The sequence below is a fragment of the Ovis canadensis genome, chromosome 16 (genome assembly GCF_042477335.2).
Source record: "Ovis canadensis isolate MfBH-ARS-UI-01 breed Bighorn chromosome 16, ARS-UI_OviCan_v2, whole genome shotgun sequence".
NCBI lineage: Eukaryota > Metazoa > Chordata > Mammalia > Artiodactyla > Bovidae > Ovis > Ovis canadensis.
This window is the reverse complement of record NC_091260.1, coordinates 66,555,946-66,580,221: the sequence shown is the minus strand read 5'-3', so window position 1 is coordinate 66,580,221 and position 24,276 is coordinate 66,555,946. Positions and strand designations below refer to the sequence as shown.

The 24,276-nt window shown below is 37.1% G+C and overlaps 1 protein-coding gene and 1 pseudogene across 1 annotated transcript in view; one reads left to right on the top strand and one right to left on the bottom strand.

Moving 5' to 3' along the window:
- The window catches only part of CDH18 (cadherin 18), a 1,279,339-nt gene that overhangs the window by 695,627 nt on the left and 559,436 nt on the right, over window positions 1–24,276 (bottom strand). The gene's annotated exons all lie outside the window — the stretch shown is intronic.
- LOC138421542 (spermatid perinuclear RNA-binding protein pseudogene) lies at window positions 11,160–13,473 on the top strand (annotated as a pseudogene).

Genomic DNA, 24,276 nt, shown 5'->3' with positions numbered 1-24,276 from the left:
ATTTGAGGCCAAAAATTAGAATATTAGCAAAATATATAACCATAGAATTAAAATTCCAAAATGACTTATCCACATTCATCTTATAAAAAATGGTAAATTAACTATAGCGTTGCTTTAGTAAGTACTCATCTGACTGCTAAACAAAATCTTCCCTTAAAAACCAGTGCACCACTTATCCTTGCTTTTATAGTGTGATATGAACAGAAAATTCTACATCTGAGAGATCATTTCATGATTTAGATCTTTACATTGTCTGGAAACTGGGAGAGTTATCAGCATTTTCATGGCACTCGATGCATGCCAAGCACTGTTCTGAATCCACTGTTGTTGACCTTCATTCACTAAGTTGTGTTCAATTGTGACCCCATAGACTGCAGCATTCCAGGCTTCCCTGTCCCTCACTATGGCCCAGAGTTTGCTCAAGATCATGTCCATGGAATCGGTGATATTATACAACCATCCTATCCTCTGCCACCCTCTTTTCTTTATATCTTCACTCTTTCCCAGAATCAGGGTCTTTTTCAATGAGTTGGCTATTCACATCATCTTGTACTTCCCTGTTAGCTCAGACGGTAAAGAATCTGCCTCTGAGGTAGGAGATCTGATTCAATCCCTGGGTCAGGAAGATACCTTGGAGAAGGAAATGACAACTTCCCTCTAGTATTCTTGCCTGGGAAATTCCTGGTGGAGCCTGGTGGGCTACAGTCCATGGGGTCACAAAGAGCCAGACATAACTGAGCCATTTTTCAGTTTTTAGTTTCACCATAATTTTACAGTGATGAAGATGCTGTTATTTCCCCTATAAATTTGAGAATTCTGAGGCCCAGAGGGACTAAGTAAATTCCCTGAAGTCATATAGGTTTCCCTGGTGGCTCAGATGGTAAAGAGCCTGCCTATAGCATGGGAGATCTGGGTTTGATCCCTGGATTAGAAAGATCCTCTGGAGAAATAAATGGTAACCCACTCAAGAAATTTTGCCTGGAAAATCCCATGGATGGAGGAGCCTGGCAGGCTACTGTTCATGGGGTCACAAAGACTCAGACATGACTGAGTAACTTTACTTTGCCTCATACAGCATGGAAGACATGGAGCTAGCACTTGAACCCAGAAATGAGGTTTAGGGTTGATTCTCTTAATTGTTACCCCACACCAATACAGCAGCTGCCTTACAGACATCAATGAGATGGCAGAGTATTATTAACCTTTGATGTCAGTATGAGGTGTTAGTTATATGTAATTATCAACGTATGAGAAGATGTCTCTACCATCCTGTTTTTAAGCTAAAGGGAAAGGACTGATTTGTTCCTAGATTTAACCAAGTGAGTCTTAACTGGCATGGAAATGACTGTCAAAAGGAATTGTTTTCCTATTTACTTAAAAACACTTATTACAAAAAGAAATATCTTACACATTGAGACATTCAAAATCATTGAGATATGTTGAAATAAGACAGAATACTGAGATCAAACCCTTTAAACTATAAAATAATAGTTAAGCACATTTTGTGGAAGGTAATGAACAACTGATCAAAGCTATTGTTCATTTAAATCTTATAAATTTATCTATATGTAATATAATTCACACCTTTAATCTAAATTTTCAAAAATTATATTTTGGCCCATTCGTCAACAGTTACTTGAGCTATCAGTTTTTATGAGATTTTTCCCTTTATGGATTTTTCCTAAGATATCTTGAGTCAATTTATAAATATTATAGGTCAATTTTTTTCAAAAAATATTTATTGAATTACATTAAAAGGAAATATTACTTAGTACCATGATATTAAACAAAAATCCCTGCCCAACAAACACCAAAAAGAAAAAGAAACCAGAAGCCACAATATTTACCATTTTTATGTTTTTAAATTTTAGAATAACTCAAGTACTTGTCTTATTAAAGATAAAGAACTTTTTATGGTTTGCATATCAGAAATTAGCTGTGATGTTGGCAGACTGTGAGCAGGCCTTCATGGAGTAGGAACAAATTCTTTGCAGTATCTCCATTTACTTATTATGTTAACTTATAGAAAACCCAAAGAACCACACTCCAAATGTGAAACACAAAGAATATTTTTGACTGAGCAACAGTTAGTCACTCAGTCGTGTCCAGCTCTTTGCAACCCCATGGACTGTAGCCTGCCAGGGCACAGTGGGCATTGACAAATACCACATTTTGCTGGTGCGTAATCTAACCTCAAATTTTAACAACTTGTCTAATATTTCATTTAGCTGAAAAATCATCCTGGTCATTGCTTTAGATAACTTTCCAGTAATGCAAATGCACTCGTTATTTGTGACTCCCAGACACTGTTCTGGTGTCACGCTCTGGTTGCTGTCCTTGTGCAGTCACTCAGTCTTGTCCTGCTCTGTTGTTCTTCGGTGGCTCAGTTGTGTCCCACTCCTTGCGACTCCATGGACTGCAGCAAATCAGGCTTCCCTGTCCTTCACTATCTCCCAGAGTTTGCTCAAAGTTATGTCCATTGAATCGGTGATAACATCTAACCATCTTATCCTCCATCATCCCCTTCTCCTGCCTTCATTTTTCCCAGCATCAGGATCTTTTCCAGTCAGTTCTTTGCCTCAGGTGGCCAAAGTATTGAAGCTTAGCCTCAGTCCTTCCAATGAATACTCAGGGTTGATTTCCTTTAGGATTGACTGTTTTGATCTCCTTGCAGTTCAAGGCACTCTCAAGAGTCTTCCCAGCACCACGGTTCAAAACTATCAATTTTTCAGCACTCAGCCTTCTTTATGGTCTAATTCTCCCATCCATACATGACTACTGGAAAAACCATTGCTTTGACTATTCAGACCTTTGTTGCAAAGTGATATCTCTGCTTTTTAATATGCTCTCCAGGTTTGTCATAGCTTTACTTCCAAGGATCAAGCATCTTTTAATTTCATGGCTGTAGTCACTGTCTGCAGTGATCTGGAGCCAAAGAAAATAAATTCTATGCCCCAACCACTGATGTTGAAGAAGATGAATTTGAAAAGTTCTATGAAGAGCTACAAGACCCTCTAGAAAACACCGAGAAAAGATGTCCTTTCATGACAGGGGACTGGACTGCAAAAGTAGGAAGTCAAGTGATACCTGGAGCAACAGGCAAGTTTGGCCTTGAAGTAGAAAATGAAGCACAGCTAAAGGTAACAGAGTTATGTCAAGAGAACGCACTGGAAATAGAAAACACCCTCTTTCAACAACCCTAGAGATCATTCAATAAATGGACATCAACAGGTGGCCAATACTGAAATCAGATTGATTATATTCATTGCAGCCAAAGATGGAGAAGCTCCACACAGTCAGCAAAAACAAGACTGGGAGCTGACTGTGGCTCAAATCACGAACTCCTTTATGATTCAAAATTCAGACTTAAATTGAAGAAAGTAGGGGAAACCACTAGGCCATTCAGGTATGACCTAAATCAAATCCTTGTGATTATGTAGTGAAAGTGACAAATAGATTCAAGGGAATAGATTTGATAGACACAGTGCCTGAAGAACTATGGATGGAAGTTTGTAACATTATACAGGAGGTGGTGATCAAAACCATCCCCCAGAAAAAGAAATGTGAAAAGGCAAAATGGTTGTCTGAGGAGGACTTTACAAATAGCTGAGAAAAGAAGAGAAGTGAAAGGCAAAGGAGAAAAAGAAAGATATACCCATCTGAATGAAGAGCTCCAAAGGATAGCAAAGAGATAGGAAAACCTTCTTAAGAAAACAATGCAAAGAAAGAGAGGAAATCAATATAATGGCAAAGACTAGATATTTCTTTAAGCAAATTAGAGATAACAATGAACTATTTCATGCAAAGACAGGCCACCCTCTAGATAAGACACTAAATTTCCCTCTCTCTAGCAGACCTAGACATTCTGCCTCCTAAATATCTTTAGTTATAAATGTATCACAGAAACTTTTGCCTTATAAATTCCACAAGCAGTATGAAGCTGACCCTCTTAGCACTGAGTAAACGTTGTGTGTACATTTGTCTGTCTCCACAAACAGATGCCCTGTTTCCCCTGGGTAGGAATGTTACTTAGCATAAAGTTTTGTGTTAAGCTCACAAATACATGGTAAGGAAAGACTGGCAATGAAGTAAAAGCATAGAGTTATAAACACACATGTGATTTATTTGAGATACTTCCTATGTCTTCTTATAAAGTATTATATTTTATACCATATAAAATAATCTAGAATAACATATTTATTGTTTACCCATGCCTTTAATGGGTTATTGTGAAAACAAGCATTATCAGCCATCACTTAAAACTTGCTCTACCATTTCAGAAACCACACTGTGCAAAAGGTGGCAGTGATAAATCATCTTTGGACTTCATAAAATAAAAACACCATGGTTGAAAGTCAACTATTTGATTTAGAATGTAACAGAAAGTCTGATGACATTTTTTCCCATTTCATATACAGATAAACTGAAGAGCAAGAGACAAATTGACTTTATCAAGAAAAATTGGCAAATAAAATGGTTCGTCACTGCTATTTATCTTGATTCTTTTGTTTCTTGTTCTTAAGCGGGGGCTGTTTTAGCAGCCAAGCTTTTATTTCTTTTGAGAACAGCATGTGTCAACAACCTCAACTTCATTTATTATAATTAAGAAGTCAATTTTATCTTTTCAATTTCTGTGTGATTTTATCTGCCTGTTTACAGACATAAATTTGGAGGAGTCTTTTCTTTTTTTTTTAATTATGAGTTCTATTGTTTGACTTTTTAGATACCTGTAGGCACAACACTTAACAGAAGACCTTGGTTCTTCTGCTGGTCAGAATGCTTACAGCTATGTGGTCTTACAATAGTCGGTTCAATTCTGATTTTCAGCTTTCAGCGTAACTCTGTAAAATAAAGACATTCTAATGTGTTCAGTTTAATGCATTCACTGAACTACTGTGAGAACCAGTTGGAGTAACTTCTCTGAAAACATCTTAGAAATTATAAAATCTACAAACCCAAAGTCTTATAAGACATAATAGAATCCCTAACAAATATAATACAGATATTTTCTATTTGTATAATTAGTTTTATAAATTAGTCTAATTGCTATTCATTATCTTTATCACTGAGACTAACTTTTTCTGCTTAACAGTTGTGTACTTTTTGGTCCTTGTAATTCCTGAGAACCTGGAAATATGGACTCCTGAGATTAGCTGTGAAACCCAGTTTCTTCCTCTATATTGAATCCAAGTACCCACAACATGATCCTGTCCAAACCGCAGTGCCTTGCTTTGACCCCAAACAATATCAAGAAAATGACAATATATTGTCCAGGCTACCTCATAGGTTTATGATTTCTAAGTTTTTGTCAGAATGTTGGGAAAACTTATCTTCTTTAATTTTTAGTTGATTTTACACTTGTTTTTCTACTAAATTTAAACTGCTTAAAAAACTGAGTCTTTGCTTGAGTATCTTTACTCATTAAAAAAATAAAATTGATAATATATATAATAAAATTATATTTGGGGATGTATCATTTGTGAGGTCTCTATTTTAGGGGTTGATGTCAAGTAGATAAAATTAATTTGGTATAAAAGTTCCAACACAAAAATATTATAATTATAAATAATATATGTTTTATATAAATAATATGTGATAAATATGTAATGTAAATTATATAAATATGTGTATAAATATAAATAAATAATATAAACTCTAAAATTTCACTTCCTTAAATATAAGTACCTTGAACAGTAGTTTAGACATTTATAATTTCATTATATGAAAAAAATGAATAATAGAAATTACAATATTTTAATATCTTGAGACTTTAATAGAAAGATATTTAATACCATAAAGGCTATTCTTACAGTGTTTAAAATGAATTATTTATTTTTTCAAAATATATTCAAATAGCTACGTGATTCACTGGAGGCAACTTTAAAATGGAGTTGTTTTTACTGACTGCATTTTCAAAGTAGGTTTATGTATTTTATGAAATATGCAAAAATGATGATGATTAATGCTAGAAAACCAATATCAAAAATCTGGCCAGATCTTGTAACAAAAACTGTATCAACTGATGATAAATTCTGAAAGTTTAAATACAGTATAAATTGTAATTTGTTTTTTTCCCAAGTCTGTATATATTTCTCTGACTATCTTGAATATGAAGCACAAAAAGAAATGTTTGAAAATGCAGAGCCTTGGACTCTATGCTTTCTAAGATTCTAACAGAGTTTTGCAATAAGTGCTATTAGACCTACCCGACCTCCCTCTCTCCTCACATCCTCAATGACCTCAGGGATACAGTCAATGTATCTCAATGAAATGTGAGTTTAAAAGATCTAATTTTGTCTTCTTTTTTTAAGGAATATGCCCAGAGACTAAAACATGATAATATACTCTTCATACTTTACTTAAAAACAATGGCAGTAAAATGTAAGTAAACAGATGTGACAAATGGGGAAAGAGCTATATTTGAGATGCTCAGTGAAAGTTTTCTGATTTTATTAGAGGCAGAAAATATGATAGTGTTAACAGCCAAATATGAAAAAAAAAATAACCTCTAACACTCTCAAAATAAATTTGCCTTTTAAAGAACAGGTTATACTAATACTGGCCACCGAAAAATGGGCTTAGTTTATATGTAATTGTGCAAAATTAAGAGTGTTTCTAGTTACAGTGTAATTCAATAGTACTTTGCACATTACTTTTAATTCTTTAAAGAGAAAAGAAGCAATATGATATCTAACTAAATATCTGAGTTCATAATAGATGCTTTTATGCATTTTGGACTTCCTCCAATTTTTATTTACTTTTCTTCTATATTTACTTGTGTGCTGTATTTTGGAACTAACATTAGAAACAACACATAAAACAAATACTGTATGATTTTACTTCAAGGTGTAATTTAAAGGCAAAAATCAAGCTCATAGATAGAGAAACCAGTTTGGTGGCTGCCAGAGGTGGAGAGTGGGGGTGGACAAAATAAGTGAAGAGGGTCAAAAGGTACACGCTTCCAGTTATAAAATAAATTATAAGGAAGGAAAGTACAGCATGGTGACTATAGTTAATAACAATATATTGCATACTTGAAAGTTGCCAAGGGGTTAATCTCAAAAATCCTCATCACAAGAAAAACAAACTTGTAACTATATATGGTGATGAATTTTAACTAGAGTTTTTGTGGTGATTTTACCAAATGTACAAATATTGAATAATTATGCTATATGTGTGTGTGCGTTAGTTGCTCAGTCATGTCCAACTCTTTGTGATCCCATGGACTATAGTCCTCCAGGTTCCTCTGTCCATGGGATTCTCCATGCAAGAATACTGGAGTGGGTTGCCATTTCCTTCTCCAGGGGATCTTCCCAACACAGGGATTGAACCGGGGTCTCTTGCATTGCAGGCAGGTTCTTTACCATTTGAGCCAACAGGAAAGCTCTCATTATGCTATATACCTGAAATTAATGTTACATGGAAATACACCTCAATAATAAAATCCATAACAAAAAGGAAAATCTCAGTGTCAAAAGCAATTCTGTAACACTATACACACTGAATAACACATTATAAACCAACTTATCTTTTTTTCTTTCAGGTTTTAGCTTGAAGGCTATTCTTTTGTAAATATAAATTTATTTATTTTAATTGGAGGTTAATTACTTTACAATATTGTATTGGTTTTGCCATACAGTAACATGAATCCGCCACAGGTATGCACGTGTTCCCCATCCTGAACCCCCCTCCTTCCTCCCTCCCCGTACCATCCCTCTGGGTCGTCTCAGTGCATCAGCCCCAAGCATCCAGTATCATGCATTGAACCTGGACTGGTGATTCATTTCATATATGATATTATACATGTTTCAATGCCATTCTCCCAAATCATCTCACCCTCTCTCTCTCTGTAAGAACATGTTATTCTAAGAGAAATATGCATCCTAATCTTAATTGTAACATTATTTAAAAGCCAAGATTCGGAAACAGGTGTTCATTGCTAGATGGACTGATAAACGAAGGGTAGTGTATACGCACAATGGAATACTATTCAGCTATATAAAGAATAGAGTCTTGCCCTTTGCAACATCATGAATGGACCTTAAGGGCATTACATTAAGTGAAGTAAGTCAGACAGAGAAAGACAAATACTATATTATTTTATTTATATGAAGAAAGTAAAAACAAAGCAAGAAGATTGATACAGAGAACAGACTGGTGGTTTTCAGAGTGGAGGGGGAGTGTTTTGTGGAATAGAAAGGGTAAAAGGGGTCAAAGGTAGAAATTTCCAGTTATAAAACAATTAAGTCATAGGATATAAAGTACAAATACTGTACTGAATATTCAAAAGTTCCTAAGAGAAAATCTTAAAAGTTCTCATCACAAGGGAATATAGAATAAAAATTTAACTATGTATGGTGACAGATTTTAACAAGAATTATTATTGTGGCCATTTTTCAATAAACAGTGAATCATCATGTTGTTTACCTGAAACCAACATATAGTCAATAGTCAATGGTCACTCAGTTGTATCCAACTCTTTGTGACCCTATGAACTATATAGTCCATGGAATTCTCCAGGCCAGAATACTGGAGTGGGTAGCCTTCCCTTCTCCAGGGAATCTTCCCAAATCAGGGATCAATCCCAGGTCTCCAGTATTGCACATGGATTCTTTACCAGTTGAGTCACAATGGAAGCCCAAGGATACTGGAGTGGGCAGCCTATCCCTTCTCCAGCAGATCTTCCTGACTCAGCAATCAAACCAGGGACTCCTGCATTGCAGGCAGATCCTTTAATAACAGTTATCTGCTGCTGCTGTTGCTAAGTCGCTTCAGTCGTGTCTGACTCTGTGCGACCCCATCGACAGCAGCCCACCAGGCTCCCCCATCCCTGGGATTCTCCAGGCAAGAATATCGGAGTGGGTTGCCATTTCCTTCTCCAATGCATGAAAGTGAAAAGTGAAAGTGAAGTCACTCAGTCGTGTCCGACTCTTGGCGATCCCATGGACTGCAGCCTACCAGGCTCCTCTGTCCATGGGATTTTCCAGGCAAGAGTACTGGAGTGGGGTGCCATTGCCTTAGGGAAGCCCAAAACTAATATAGCATTATATTAAATATTCCTTCAACAAATAAAAACAGAAAACCAATACTATGGTGTTACAGATATAATGTATGTGGTAAGGGTATAAAAACATGTCCAGCAATCTCAGGATATTGGTGACTTCTAAGGAGGAAGATTAAGAAAATGATGCAACAATGGGCAGAGGAGTAGTTTGGTTTTATATTATTCTCTTTTCCAAGAAAAGATGCCTAAAGGATATCTGGGAAACTGTTAATTCTCTTTTTTTAAGAAGTGATAACTGGTTGTCAGTTACATTCTTTTTTGTATATGCTTACAATATTACAATTAGAAAACTAAAGGTTGTCAAAGAACAGTAAAAATATTTTGTATATCTATTATTAAAGATAAGACAGGGTTGGGGAAATCACTTTGACTTGCTAATCAAGTTGTTGACTACAAAATTATCTCCCAAATCAGCAAATTTTATATTGAGCACATCATTATAATAATTAAAATATATAGGTCACAAATGGATTATTTTTGTCATTCTAATAACTCATTAGAAATAGTAGTTTATTGAAGTAATGGATAGTTTGGTGTTAAAACATAATAAATAAAACAGTTCAGTAAAATAATTTCATTACTCTGATCAACTTCAATGCAAAATGTCTTACCAATATTCCTTTACTCTGAAAATGCTCCTGAACTATAAAATTCACGTGAGTCTTTTTGTTGCTTAGGTTCTAAGCCTAATTTTTAGGACCCCGTGGACAGTAAACCACCAGGCTCCTATGTCCATAGGATTTTCCAGGCTAGATTATTGAAGTGGGTTGCCATTTCTTCTCCAGGGGATATTTTCAACCCTCGTCTTCTGCATTGGCAGGTGGATTGCTTAACACTGAGCCACCAGGGAAGCCCTCAAATGAGGCTGATGAGTTAGTAGACAGGCAAAAGGGAATTTTGCTTTCTTATTCCACTCATTGCTGCTTGATTTTGTTTTAAATTTTTACTGCTTCAAGGGGTTATAAACTAAGCATTCTTAAATTAGTCATCATTCAGGCAATGAAAGCTATTTTCATTAGTCAAACATGTGAAGCTTGCCACCACCTCAGGACCTTTGCACATGCTATGGTTTCTATTTAAGATGCTTTTTCTGGGACTTTTAAATTAGACTGTTCTTTCTAATATATACATGAGGTTTAAGCGTTATTTCCCCCTAGAAAGGCCTCTTATTCAGTCTATGCAAAGTTACCTTTTTCCACTGACACACTATTATCTTCCCAGCATCTATTTTCTGAAATTATGTTTATTGCTCCTTGGAAGAAAAGCAACACCAAACATAGATAGCATATTAAAAAGATGAGGCATTACTTTGCCTACAAAGGTCTGTATAGTCAAAGCTATGGTTTTTCCAGTAGTCATGTATGATTGTGAGAGCGGGCAACAAAAAAGGCTGAGTGCCAAAGAATTGATGCCTTTGAACTGTGGTGCTGGAGGAGACTCTTGAGAGTCCCTTGGACAGCAAGGAGATCAAACCAGCCAATGTTAAAGAAAATCCACCCTGAATATTCATTGGAAGGACTGAAGCTGAAGCTGAATCTCCAAGACTTAGGTCACTTGATGGAAAGAGTTGAGTCATTGGAAAATACCCTGATGCTGGGAAAGACTGAGGCAGGAGGAGAAAGGGATGACTGAGGATGAGATGGTTTTACGGTATCACTGGCTCAGTGGACATGACTTTAAGCAAGCTCAAGAAGATGGTGAAGGAAAAGGAAGCATGGTGTGCTGTCCATGGGGTTCCAATGAGACAGACACAACTGTGTGACTGAACAATATATATTTGTTGTCCCTTTTACCTTCTTAAGTATAAAATAAAAATAAATTTAGAGAAGAAACTTTCTCTTGTTTACCAATGTATTTCAATACTCTAGAATATGTATGACATAGACACTGCTAAAAAATTGTTCTTTTGTTCAATGATATAAATGCTAACCTTAAGCAAGGTACAAACAAAAAAGTAAAAGTAGGGAGACTGGAGCCCCGAGAGACACTAGGGCAGCAGCCACTGCCGCCGCCCCGGCTGGGCTGAAGAGCCAGTGAAGCTGGCTGACGAGGAGGCGGCGGTGGCAGAGTGGGAACAGGGACCTGGCGTGGGCAGAGTGCGGCGGTGCGGTGTACTCTAGAGAACAAGCCTTCAGATATCTTTGCCATATTGACTCTGAGCCATCAGGGGACTCAGGCTTATGAGGAGGTACTGTTACACAAAGCAGTGTCTAGTGAAAACAACAAGAAAGAGGGGAAAGGATCGGAAGAAGCAGCTAAAATACTATAGAAAACCATGAGATCTATCAGATCTTTTGCCAATGATGATCGCCATGTTATGGTGAAACATTCGACAATTTATCCATCTCCAGAGGAACTTGAAGCTGTTCAGAATATGGTATCTACTGTTGAGTGTGCTCTTAAACATGTCTCAGATTGGCTGGATGAAACAAGTAAAGGTACAAAAGCAGAGGGTGGGACAGAAGTAAAGAAGGAAGAGGCCGTATACACCTATTCCAAGGATCAAGGTGGTCGGACATTGTGTGTTGTGATGAGGATTGGCCTGGTTGCCAAAGACTTGCTGATTAAAGATGATATGGACTTGGAGCTGGTTTTAATGTGCAAAGACAAACCCACAGAGACCCTGTTAAGTACAGTCAAAGATAATCTTCCTATTCAGATTCAGAAACTCACAGAAGAGAAATATCAAGTGGAACAATGTGTAGATTAGGCATCTATTATAATTTGGAAAGAAAAGAATCCACACTAACTTTGAAGGTGATTCCCCTCTAATTAGAGACAAATTGGAGAAGGACAGAGAAAACATTGCGATGAAATATCCTCCAGACTTATTGGACAGGCAGAAATGCCTGAATGCCTTGGTGTCTCTTCGACATGCCAAATGGTTTCAGGCAAGGGCAAATGGATTAAAGTGATGTGTAACTGTCCTCCACATTCTCCATGATTTGTGCAACAGAGTCCCCACATGGGCACCATTAAAAGGATGGCCACTAGAGCTTATATGTGAAAAGTCTGTAGGTACTTGTAATAGACCTTTGGGTACTGGGGAGGCCTTGAGATGAGTAATGGAGTGTCTGGCATCTGGAATTCTACTTTCTGGGGGTCCCGGTCTTCATGATCCTTGTGAGCAAGATCCAACAGATGCTCTGAGCTATATGACCATCCAGCAAAAAGAAGATATTACCCACAGTGCACAGCATGCACTCAGACTATCAGCCTTTGTTCAGATTTATAAAGCGCTGGAGATGGACCCCCTTCCATCTAGTAAGCCTTTTCAGAAATATTCCTGGTCAGTTACTGATAAAGAAGGTGCTGGGTCTTCAGCTCTGAAGAGGCCATTTGAAGATGGATTAGGGGATGATAAAGATCCCAATAAGAAGATGAAATGAAACTTAAGGAAAATTCTGGACAGTAAAGTGATAGACCTTATGAATGCACTAATGAGGCTGAATCAGATCAGGCCTGGGCTTCAGTATAAGCTCTTATCTCAGTCTGGCCCTGTCCATGCCCCAGTCTTCACAATGTCTGTAGATGTGGATGGTACAACATATGAAGCCTCAGGACCATCCAAGAAAACAGCAAAGCTTCACGTAGCAGCGAAGGTACTGCAGGCAATGGGATACCCAATGGACTTTGATGCAGATATTGAATGCATGAGTTCTGATGAAAAGTCAGAAAATGAAGGCAGAAATGAAAGTGTCTTCAAACGCAAGCAATAATACTGGAAATTCTACAACTGAAATCTCCAGTACCTTAGAGGTAAGAACTCGGGGCCCTATCCTCACAGCAAGTGGCAAAAATCCTGTAATGGAGCTCAATGAAAAAAGAAGAGGTCTCAAGTATGAACTCATCTCGGAGACTGGTGGAAGCCACGACAAACGCTTTGTGATGGAGGTAGAAGTGGATGGACAAAAATTCAGAGGTGCAGGTCCAAATAAGAAAGTGGCAAAGCAAGCACAGCTTTAGCTGCCCTGGAGAAGCTGTTTTCTAGACCCAATGCAGGAAATAATAAGAAAAAGAAGATTATCCCTCAGGCAAAGGGTGTTGTGAATACAGCTGTGTCTGCAGCAGTCCAAGCTGTTCAGGGCAGAGGAAGAGGAACTCTAACAAGGGGGGGCTTTTGTTGGGGCCACAGCTGCTCCCGGCTACATACATAGCTCTAGGCTATCGAACACCCTGTGGTTATAGCGCAGCTGCCCCTGCCTATGGTTTACCCAAGAGAATGGTTCTGTTACCCGTTATGAAATTCCCAACATATCCCATTCCCCCCTACTCATTCTGTTAGCAAATGACAGAAGCTAATTCCTATTCCGACAACAACCCAGTACATACAGAATGTTAGTGAAAAGGCCTTTTTATCCTGCTTTCTTTGAACACATACTTGATCAAAATTATTTGTAAAGAACATCTTTTCCTACTTTTTGATTTTAACAAATGAAAATTTAGTTCTCTAAAACTAGAAAACAAACAAAAAAGAAACTAGTTCTGTGAAACGGTACCTCATTTCTGGAAGATAACTTATACCAGCCCTTCTGTTCTAGGGAAATAAGTCTAGCAGTTCAAAGTTTAAGTTTTAAGAGGAATATCAGATTATGCAAAATTAAATTTGTGAAGGATGTATAGAGTCTCAAACACTGATCACAAATAAACTGCTTTGTTGTAACACAGGAAAAAAAAAGGAAAAGTAAGTGTTTTCGGTTAAGTTCGATAAAGATCATTTTGTTTCTTCTTGAAAATGCTTGGGTAGTCCATACCTTTCATGAAAATAAAAAACAGAGCTAGAGAAGCTTTGGAGAAGAGAATGAGTGTCATTTTCATCTGGGTGAAACATATTTTGCAACTATTAGTCTGCAATTGGGGTTAATTAAGATGAGGGATAAAAATGTTGGAGGCCCTCAAGTACAGAGGTAAGGAATATTTGGCATCACTAGAGGAGAAATGACTAAAAAGAGAAGATGGTTAAGGACAGAATTTTGAGATATATGAGAAAGTTAAGGTCATCAAATAAACTGAGGAACTGAGAGATAAGTTGACTTTCTGGTGGTCAAAGTGAAAGACTATGTTAAGGATGTGATATTGGTCAGTTTATAGGAAAACCAACAAGGAGCTATTGGATTGGGGAAATAGATGGTCATTGGTGACCATAAAAATTGATTCTGAGTTTCGGCCAGAGTGCTATCAGTGAATATAAAACTGAAACAATGAGTGCTAAGGACACAGGCAAAGAGTCCATAGGATTCTGCTGCTGTGCTGGGCTTAGTTGCCTCTGACTCTTTGCAACTGCAGCCCACCAGGATCCTCTGTCGATGGGGATTCTCCAGGCAAAAATACTGGAGTTGGTGGCCATGCCCTCCTCCAGGGGATCCTCCCAAACCGGGGATCAAACCCAGGTCTCCTGCATTGCAGATAGATTCTTTACCAGCTGAGCTACCAGGGCAGCCCTCCATAGGATGCTATCTCTAAGTAATTTGATGTCAAGGAGTGTGTGCATGCTCAGTAATTTTTGACTCCCTATGACTCCATGGTCTGTAGCCCACTGGGCTCCTCTGTCCATGGAATTTTGCAGGCAAGAATACTACAGTGGGTTGCCATTTCCTAGTTCAGGGGATCTTGCTGACTGAGGGATCAAACCTGCATCACTTGCCTCTCCTGTATTGGCAGGCGGATTTTTTACCAATTGTGTCACCTTGGAAGCATGCCACCTGAGCCACAAGGGAAGCTCAAGAATACTGGAGTGGGTCGCCTATCTCTTCTCCAGTAGATCTTCCCAACCCAGGAATCAAACCAGGGTGTCCTGCACTGCAGGTGGATTCTTTACCAACTGAGCTATGAGGGAAGCCCTATGTAAAGGAGAGAGGGAGAAGTAAATAATTGCACCAAGGTTTTGGTGATGGGTGACTGAGTCCTCATCTCAAAAACGATGGAATAAATTCAAAAGTCTGAATAGGTTGCATAACATAAAACACTGAACAACTGGAAGATAATTTAATACATTTTCATTTACTTCCATTTAATACTCTTTAAATTCTATAATTTAGTATCTTAGAAGAGATGGAGCCAGAGTATATAACATATAGCAATTATGATCAATAGAAAATAATTCTAATAGTGAATTCTAATTTCTGAAGAAAGATCACTCATCAACTCATTCAAAGCTATTAAAAAATCTCTCTTCCCCATTTTTCTAAAATTTTAGGTGAACAAGTTTAATGGACTCATTCATTCTGGTTTGTCTAGAGAATAAAGGTATAATAATTTCTGGAGGCTATGTAAATATATCCAAAATGAAACTGAGATTTGGAGTTAAAATGCAAATTACTCATCTCAGTCATTTGACTATATGAGATGAAATATGCCCTTTAATAAAGAATGAGGCATTATAGACAAATCAGAATTTCAAATCTGAAAAAAAATCTTTAAACTTCATGTAGTTTTCTTTTCCCCTCTGTTGCTGTTAAAATAATATAAAAAGTCCTGCTAAGATTTAGCTAAAGATATAACTCCCTATCCTTCCTTATGGTAGTTGAGAATACTTAAAAATTTCCCAAGTTAGCAAGAGAAATATGTTTGAAAGGACATAGCTAAACAAAATAAATGAGATAAAATTGTTACTTAGTTCTGATAATTTTTATATAATTCCCCCAAATGGTTGCTTCTGCCCCTTTGCCCCTACACTTTTTTTAATCAGCCCATATTTTAGGGCATGTTGATGCAACAGTTGGAAATGTAAGCCAGCTACCTGAAGTATTTATTTAGAACCCAGAATTATTAAATCTGAAGCAAGGCCTGTGTGATTCAACTGCTATTTTTCCTTTATTAACACATGAAATGCAACAAAGAAAGTTATATCATCTTTTTGCAATACTAATATTAAATTAGATCTGAGAATCTGATAGCTGTTAAATATATAAAATGCAAGATAATACAATCTGCTTCATTGTGCCTGTTATCTTCTATTTGGAAAATCAGAGTGTTAAAAACTGAATTGGGAAAGTGCCCACCCATGTGCCATACATGTCTCTGAAATCTTTTTTTTTCTAATCTTATCTACAGTAACATGCTATCTTTGCAACATACCTCTAAGTATCTGAGATCTGAGTTTCACTCTCTAAGAATGTAGATATATTCCTCCCTGTGCGTGTGTATGTGTGCTAAGTCGCTGCAGTCATGTTGGACTCTTTCTGACCCTGTGGACTGTAGCTCACCGGACTCCTCTGTCCATGGGATTCTCCAGGCAAGAATACTATAGTGGGTTGACATTTCCTTCTCCAAAAGATCTCCCTCACCCAGAAATCAAGCTGGCATCTCTTATATCTCCTGCATTGGCAGGCAGTTTCTTTACCACTAGCACCTTTGAAGCCCCAGTATATTCCTCCCTGTGTGTGTGCTTAGTCGCTCAGTCATGTCCAACTCTTTTGCAACCCCATGCCCACCTTGCTCCTCTGTCCATGGGGATTCTCCAGGCAAGAATCCTGGAGTGGATTGCCATACCCTTCTCCAAGGGATCTTCCCAATCCAGGAATCGATCCCAGGTCTCCCACATTTCAGTCAGATTCTTAATCATCTGAGCCACCAGGGAAGCCCATATTTCTCCCTACTATAAGCCAAAGGAAGTCATTTTCTACCTTGGAGGTCTACACCTTAGATGAGAGCATCCTCAGAAAATAAGTCCTAGCTAATAATTCTTCTTATTCAACTTTATTTTTAAGCAAAACAAATATAAGATAATTAATTTGGGAAATAAGAGTTTCCACAATTCTCGTAACTTTTGCTTTTATCACTGTTTACTTTAGTACTATACCCCATCTTAGATCTTAATGTAAATCTGGGGAACAATGAAGCAACTATAAAATCCTGTAGAAGAACTGTAAGATAATTGAAAACTGAGTTGAGACATGGATCTTAGGGAATCACTTGGAAGAAAAAGAAGCCTTCACCACATTAAATGAATTTATCTTCCTATGTTTCTTTTGCCCAATTAAAAGAGGATTACTCTACTCCACAGTGTATTGGGGATTAAAATTGTTTGATACACTCAGTCACTTTGAAGATACTGTGCAAAAAAACTGCATGAAATTTTTAAAAGTCAGGAAGATTAAATATTCGCACTTTGGAAATACTCCTTGAGCCTTTGTGGTGGTGACCACTGAAATGGACCGCACAAAGAACAGAGAGGTTTCAGAAACATCCAGAAAAGGAGAGAAAAACAGTATAATCATAGACAAATGATGCTTGAATACAAATCAATGGTCTTGAATCAAAAGGAAATATCCCCCACAAATTCTACAGTGAAGGTAGAATGCTCATGTTAAGAGTTCACAATTGTTTTGAAAAGATCTGTGACTCCAGAGAATTCAGTATTTTTAAAAGTTCAAACAGGATCATTTCTTGTAATATATGGCAAATTTGAGAAGGTTGCTTATGATTATTAAAAATTAGTCTAGTGTTTTTGATTGGGATACATATTTCCATGAAATATTGCCAGAAAGGATTTAACATATTTTCACGTATCAGTAGGCAGTTACAGCTGAAAGAACATTAGAGATTATCTATCTTCTTGTTTTACAGATGATGGATCAGGAAATAATGTTTACATTTTTATTAATATGAGGATGACAGAAATTGAGTCATTAGCTCTTAAGCATGTATTTTTTCAATGTTATTCTTTTTATTAAAGCTATTAGGAAAAGTGTACACCAAAAAATTTTGGAGTCATTTACCAACTTTAGAATGCTCAGAAGTGTTGTACAATTAGTAAGATTATTAATTAAATTAAGCATTTTTAGACGAAGGCAGATCTAAAGGCAAATGTTTACCTGGTTATGACCTATGTAGTTCTTCTTCTGTGTTCTGACACTAATGAATACATATAATTTCATCTCAGTGCATTTTCATTTCCAGAGCACAATTTTCATATGCTCATCTTTTGAAAGTCAGTTAAATCTTTTATTAAATCTACCCTAGCATCAAATTTACACTCACACTCAACTGAAATGAGGGAATTATTCTTATGTGAAGGCAACATTTCTATATTTTGCTAACTATAAAACATACTATGGGATCTCACCTAATAGTTCTCATTTGTTTCTCTGAAATATTTTTTCTTTCTCTTTTTATTGTGTCTTTCTCTTTTTTTTCCACCAGGAAGTAGGGATGAAATACACTGCCTTACTATGCATACCAAGAAGTCCTCATTTATTTTACATGCATTTCCCCTGAGGACAATTCAAAACATTCCCCTTGAAAAGTCACTGTGTTTTGAATTAAACTTTTTTTTTTTTTTGTCAATAAAGAGATTTTGCTGATGGTGGTGCTGAATCAGTGGACTCCTGCTTAGTAATGGGATGTTTCTGTAATTTTCCCTGATAAAATATAAGATTGAGAAATGTTCAGAATACGGGAGAAAAGTCATATACACTAATACAGTCCAGATTATATTAGACACAGTAATACTTGTACCAGAATATCCATGTTTCTAGTATATAGTATTTGTTGCAAACAGAAAAATAAAGGACAAGAAAATGAAGAGTAACAACCAAAAAAAGGAGAAAATAAAAAGAATGAGGAAAAAAATAAAGCAATGATGAGAAAATAAGTGTTAATGAATTTCCTATCTCATTACTTTCAGGGGCATCTGTGTGTCTACTGTTCTTTTTGTTCAGCTGTCAAGTTGTGTCCAACTCTGTGACTTCATGGACTGAAGCACACCAGGCCTCCCTATCCCTCACCATCTCCCAAATTTTGCCCATGTGTCCACTGAAATGGCATTTACTCTGAGATATAGTGGATGCCTGGGTAATCCTATCATTTGTATTGAGAAAATATCACCTCATGTAAAATCACTTTCTTACTTAGGTGTGATGCAATTCTGAAGGATCTATTTTCCAGAATGACCATTGCTTTTGGACTGAATTGGCCTATAGGCAATTCAGAAATCAGAAACGGGGTATCACAAACTCTGTCTCAAGTATTAGAACCAGTTTTGGTCTGGGTAAATTATATTAAAATATTCCAATTATGATAATTACCTGGAAGCTTATCAGGCCCTCTTTCAGGTAATGACTGAGGTAATAGTAGTAATGATCATAATAATAGCAATAATTAAATTTTATATAGAAAAACAATTGGACTTCCCTGGGAGATCAGATGGTGAAGAATCCACCTGCAATGAAGGAGACTGAGGTATGGTCCCTGGATCCTGGATCTGAAAAATCCCCTAGAGAAAGGAATGGCTACCCACTCCAGTAATTTTGCCTGAAAAATTCCATGGACTGAGGAGCCTGGCAGGCTATACAGCCCGTGGGGTCACAAGATCAGCCCCTGGGATTTCTTTGGAGTGAATGATGCTAAAGCTGAAACTCCAGTACTTTGGCCACCTCATGCAAAGAGTTGACTCATTGGAAAAGGCTCTGATGCTGTGAGGGATTGGGGGCAGGAGGAGAAGGGGACGACAGAGGATGAGATGGCTGGATGGCATCACTGACTCAATGGACGTGAGTCTGAGTGAACTCCGGGAGTTGGTGATGGACAAGGAGGCCTGGCATGCTGTGATTCATGGGGTCGCAAAGATTCAGACATGACTGAGCGACTGAACTGAACTGAGCGACCAACACTTACTTTCTTTCATACAGTGGGGACATGGATCCCACACATGGAAGCAGTATCTGTTACTGCAATATCTACATTCTTATGTGTGCATAATTATCATATGTTCTATCTCTTGCATTTATATTTGAGTGTACTGACTTTTTTTTAATAGCTCGGGATCACACTTATACACAATATAGTTTTTAAGCTGATTATTGACCCACTACTGACTACTTCTTGAAAATAATGTCTTGTGCATAGATTTGCAAATAATTGCTTTGGGCTTCTGGGACAAAATAGCTAAACAAAATGTCTGAATACTCCTTGAAGTAAGGCAAATAATGAAGTAACATTCCAAATTAACAGATACAAAATAACACATTTGCATTTAAAGTAAACTTTAAATGACAGGAGAGACCTGCAGAATAAAAATTAGTAAAGACTCATACTCTCATTTCTCTTTAGATAACCCATGATGGTAATATCTGTGCTTTCCAAATTTAGTAGAAATATGAAAGTAAAAAGTCAAAGTGTTCTTTCACTTTTATTCTCCAGGAAGGAACACTGAGTAGGTTGCTATTCCCTTCTCAAGGGGATCTTCTCATCCCAGGGATGGAACATGGGTCTCCCTCATTGCAGGCAGATTCTTTCCCATCTGAGCCATGACCCTATAATAAGAAGAGGCTATGCACACTGCCACATGAGAATGTTTAAATAGGTTTTTATGCAATATTTTTATGTCTATAAGGTTGTCAATTTCTTATTTTATGTACAACTTCTATACAAAGATATTGTGAAGGCTATGATTATTTCAACATTAAAATAGAAGAGCCACATTGGTTATACTTGTAAATTTCTTAGACAATGTATTATTTTGATACATATTAACTATATGAATCATTTTTAGGGAAAGTAAAATACCTATATTTTTTGTCTATACTTATTTTCATTATTGGCAAAGTGACAATGACTTTTATTTTAACTTATTTATACACAAGATCCTGAACCTATGTAGATTTATATCTCCTGGAATGGGGAATGGAATTGGGGGTAGGGGGATAAGCTAAAGAAGTAAATCACTCATGACAGTCTGCAAAGAGTACATAACCCCTGATTGTTGAATTCTATAGGTCTCTTCTGATAATGACTAAACTTTGGTGGGCCACGCCAAAAAAAAAGCTCACATATGACCAATTTCCCATTAACTCCATGGGCCTCACTGACTAGAAGCAGCATTAAGCCTTGAAAAGAGGCACCTTATAATGACAAAGTCCAGACATGAGAGAGGATCCCAAGTATTTTAAGTAAGGAGAGAAAACTGAAAACTTAAGATAAAAGGGAGTTAGAATGTTGTTTTCAGTTTCTTTCTTCTTCACATATGAGAAGGCTGAGTGATTTGTACTAAATTCAAGGTGGGACAGTCAAAATATAACCCTGCTCTATTTCTGCATCCAAAAAAATCTCTGATCTTTCTAACAAAATTATTTTTCTGCGCTGATGACAATTAAGGTGAGATCACAAAGGAATTTTTAAAATTAATTTTTGGTTATATCACAGGGCATGTGGGATCTTAGTACCCCAACCAGGAATCGAACCTATGCCCTTAGCAGTGGAAGCACAGAGTCCTAACCACTGGACAACCAGGGAAGCCCCTCTCTTTATTTTAAAGATTTAATCTACTACACTGTACCATTTTCAGATACAAATAGTATTTCAAAAAATTGGACACTTCTTTCCCCTTTCTTTGTGGAAGGCAAGATTGACTTTCTGATTTCATATATCTAAAGGTCCACCTAGTCAAGGCTATGGTTTTTCCAGTGGTCATGTATGGATGGGAGAGTTGGACTGTGAAGAAAGCTGAGCACTGAAGAATTGAACTGGTTTTGAACTGTGGTGTTGGAAAGGACTCTTGAGAGCCCCTTGGACTGAAAGGAGGTCCAACTAGTCCATTCTAAAGGAGATCAGTCCTGGCTGTTATTGGAAGGACTGATGCTAAAGCTGAAACTCCAATACTTTGGTCACCTCATGCAAAGAGCTGACTCATTGGAAAAGACCCTGATGCTGGGAGGGATTGGGGGCAGGAGGAAAAGGGGACGACAGAGGATGAGATGGCTGGATGGCATCACTGACTCAATGGACTTGAGTCTGAGTGGACTCTGGGAGTTAGTGATGGACAGGGAAGCCTGCCGTGCTGCAATTCATGGGATTGCAGAGTCGGACATGACTGAGAGACTGAACTGAACTGAACTGATATATATTTATAAATATATATATTTAAATTTTTCAAGCTTACATTTTTGTCTTCTACATACCTTTTGAAGGGCTCCCCTGGTGGTTCAGTGGTAGAAGAATCTACCTTCCAAGCAGGAGACACAGGTTCAGTCCCTGTGGAAGATCTCTTAGAGTACAAAATGGCAACCCACTATAGTATTCCTGCCTGGAAAATTCCATGGACCAAAGAGCCTGTTGGGCTACAGTGCATGGGGTCACAAAGAGTCACACATGACTGAGCAATTAAACAACAACATTCTTTAATAATATTAGAGGACCTTGTAAAAGATTGTTCATGTCTGAAACTTGGAATATATAAACTCAGACTTCAAAATATCTTTAGAAAACAGAAGTAGGAAACTCTTTTACAAAGCACTTCTCAAGTTTAAGGTTTGTTTTACGCTTACATAAACCTTGGCATGTTGTGCTTGTCAGAAAATCTTCATAACCTAACAGTAACCTTTTGCTATCCTTTATGTAGTGCTGTCCAGACAAACTGTCACGCTTTCCAATGAACAAGATTGATGACACAGCAAAATGCGAATGCAGAGGTTCAGAGAATATACCCTTCAATGACCTTCAGGCCACTCCAAATCACTTCCCTGGCCTAGGACGGCAGTAGTCCCTCAAGGATTTTGAATTACAGGCTGTGAATTGCCAAAGATACAACTCCAAACATGATAAAGTGGGTCTAAAAACTTAACCTTTTCCTTCAAGTATAGTTTATATGAATATTTGTTTGTGGGAAGAGAGAGAAGTTAAAAAAAAAGAAAGAAAAAATTAAGAATATGGAGGACTTTGCAATATATAAAAAGTAAAATTTTGTTTATAAAAGCTTTTATTAAATAGAAATGTACTGTAAATTGTGGCATAATGTTAAAGTTTATCACCTCACTATAATTTACTTTAGAAAATTAATAGGCCTCAAATATTTTGCATATTTTATCCAGAAAAACTTCCCCAAATCAAAGCACCAACATTATGCTCTACTTTTACTATGGTATAACACTATTTCTATACTCTATTATTCTTAAATGGGATGTTTACTTCTTTAATATTCTAAAACGGTTTGTTCAATAGGTTGAAATTTTATTTTCTGTTATTAAATATTGATCTATGCTTAGAGTACATATAATATTTTACATTTTGTATATATAAGTTTTTTCTAATTAAGGGCACAAAATTTAGTCTTCCACTTATTTGTATTTTATCAAACTTTTGAAGGACTGGAAAGATTCACTTCATCACTTATCACTTCTGCTCAATCAGCATCTGTAGCTCTGTAAGGAAAGCGAGGGATCAAATGATGAAGAAGAAAGTGAAGATCAGAGCTGCCAGACTGGCCTGTATATTTAGAGTTTAGAAGCATCATAAGGATGTGATGATGCCTATGTATAGTCAAGATTCCCACATGTGAAGGGTTCATCATGGGAAATGACTTCATATATTGAAATAAAAAATAATTAACTAGAAAATATTTAAGTCTGACCTTCTGCAATGTTTTAAGCACGTTTGTGTGTGTGTGTGTGCGTGTGTGTGTGTGTGTGTGTGTGTGTGTGTGAGTATGTGATGGAGAATGGAATAAGTCGACTTATTAATCACTCAGTTGTGCACAAATCTTTGCAACTGCATGGATTGTAGCCCACCAGGCTCCTCTGTCCATGGGATTCTCCAGGAAAGAATACTGGAGTCAGTTGCCATTTCCTTCTCCAAGGGATCTCCTGAACCAAGGGATTGAACCCAGGTCTCCGCATTGCAGGCAGACTCTTCACCGTCTGAGACACCAGGGAAGGCATGTGCATGCATATACCTCCAAACATGGTAAAAAGTGCATGTGCATACACAAACAGGCAAAACAATCATACACAGCCTTAAAACTCTCCCCTTCAACGTGGCCTTTACTCCTTTTCTCCATAGAGATAATTAATAATATTTGGCCTTAAGGCCAATTCTTATGTTCTCTTTATTACTTTGAACTTTCAAAGTTGAAAGTGAATTTTAAACTTATTTTTCATTGAGTAATCCAAGCACCCTGTGATTAACTGTGAAGTAATATAATTTGGTAATAGTGAGGGAATTTCATTTAGATAACTCCTAAGAACATGATGCTAGCATAGCTCTGGAGGTTACACAAATCAAGTTGACTGAGTTACATGACTAGGATATTAACATATATTCAAATATTGTGAAGGACCGGGTCAAAGGAACAAGAATGCAGCGATCATACCATAATGTCACCTATATCAGGTTATCACAGTGTTAAATTCTTGAAAGTGATAAGGAAAAAACCATTTTAAAATGATTATATACGCACTGTGGGCTAAAATGATTAGCATGACAGATATACATGTATG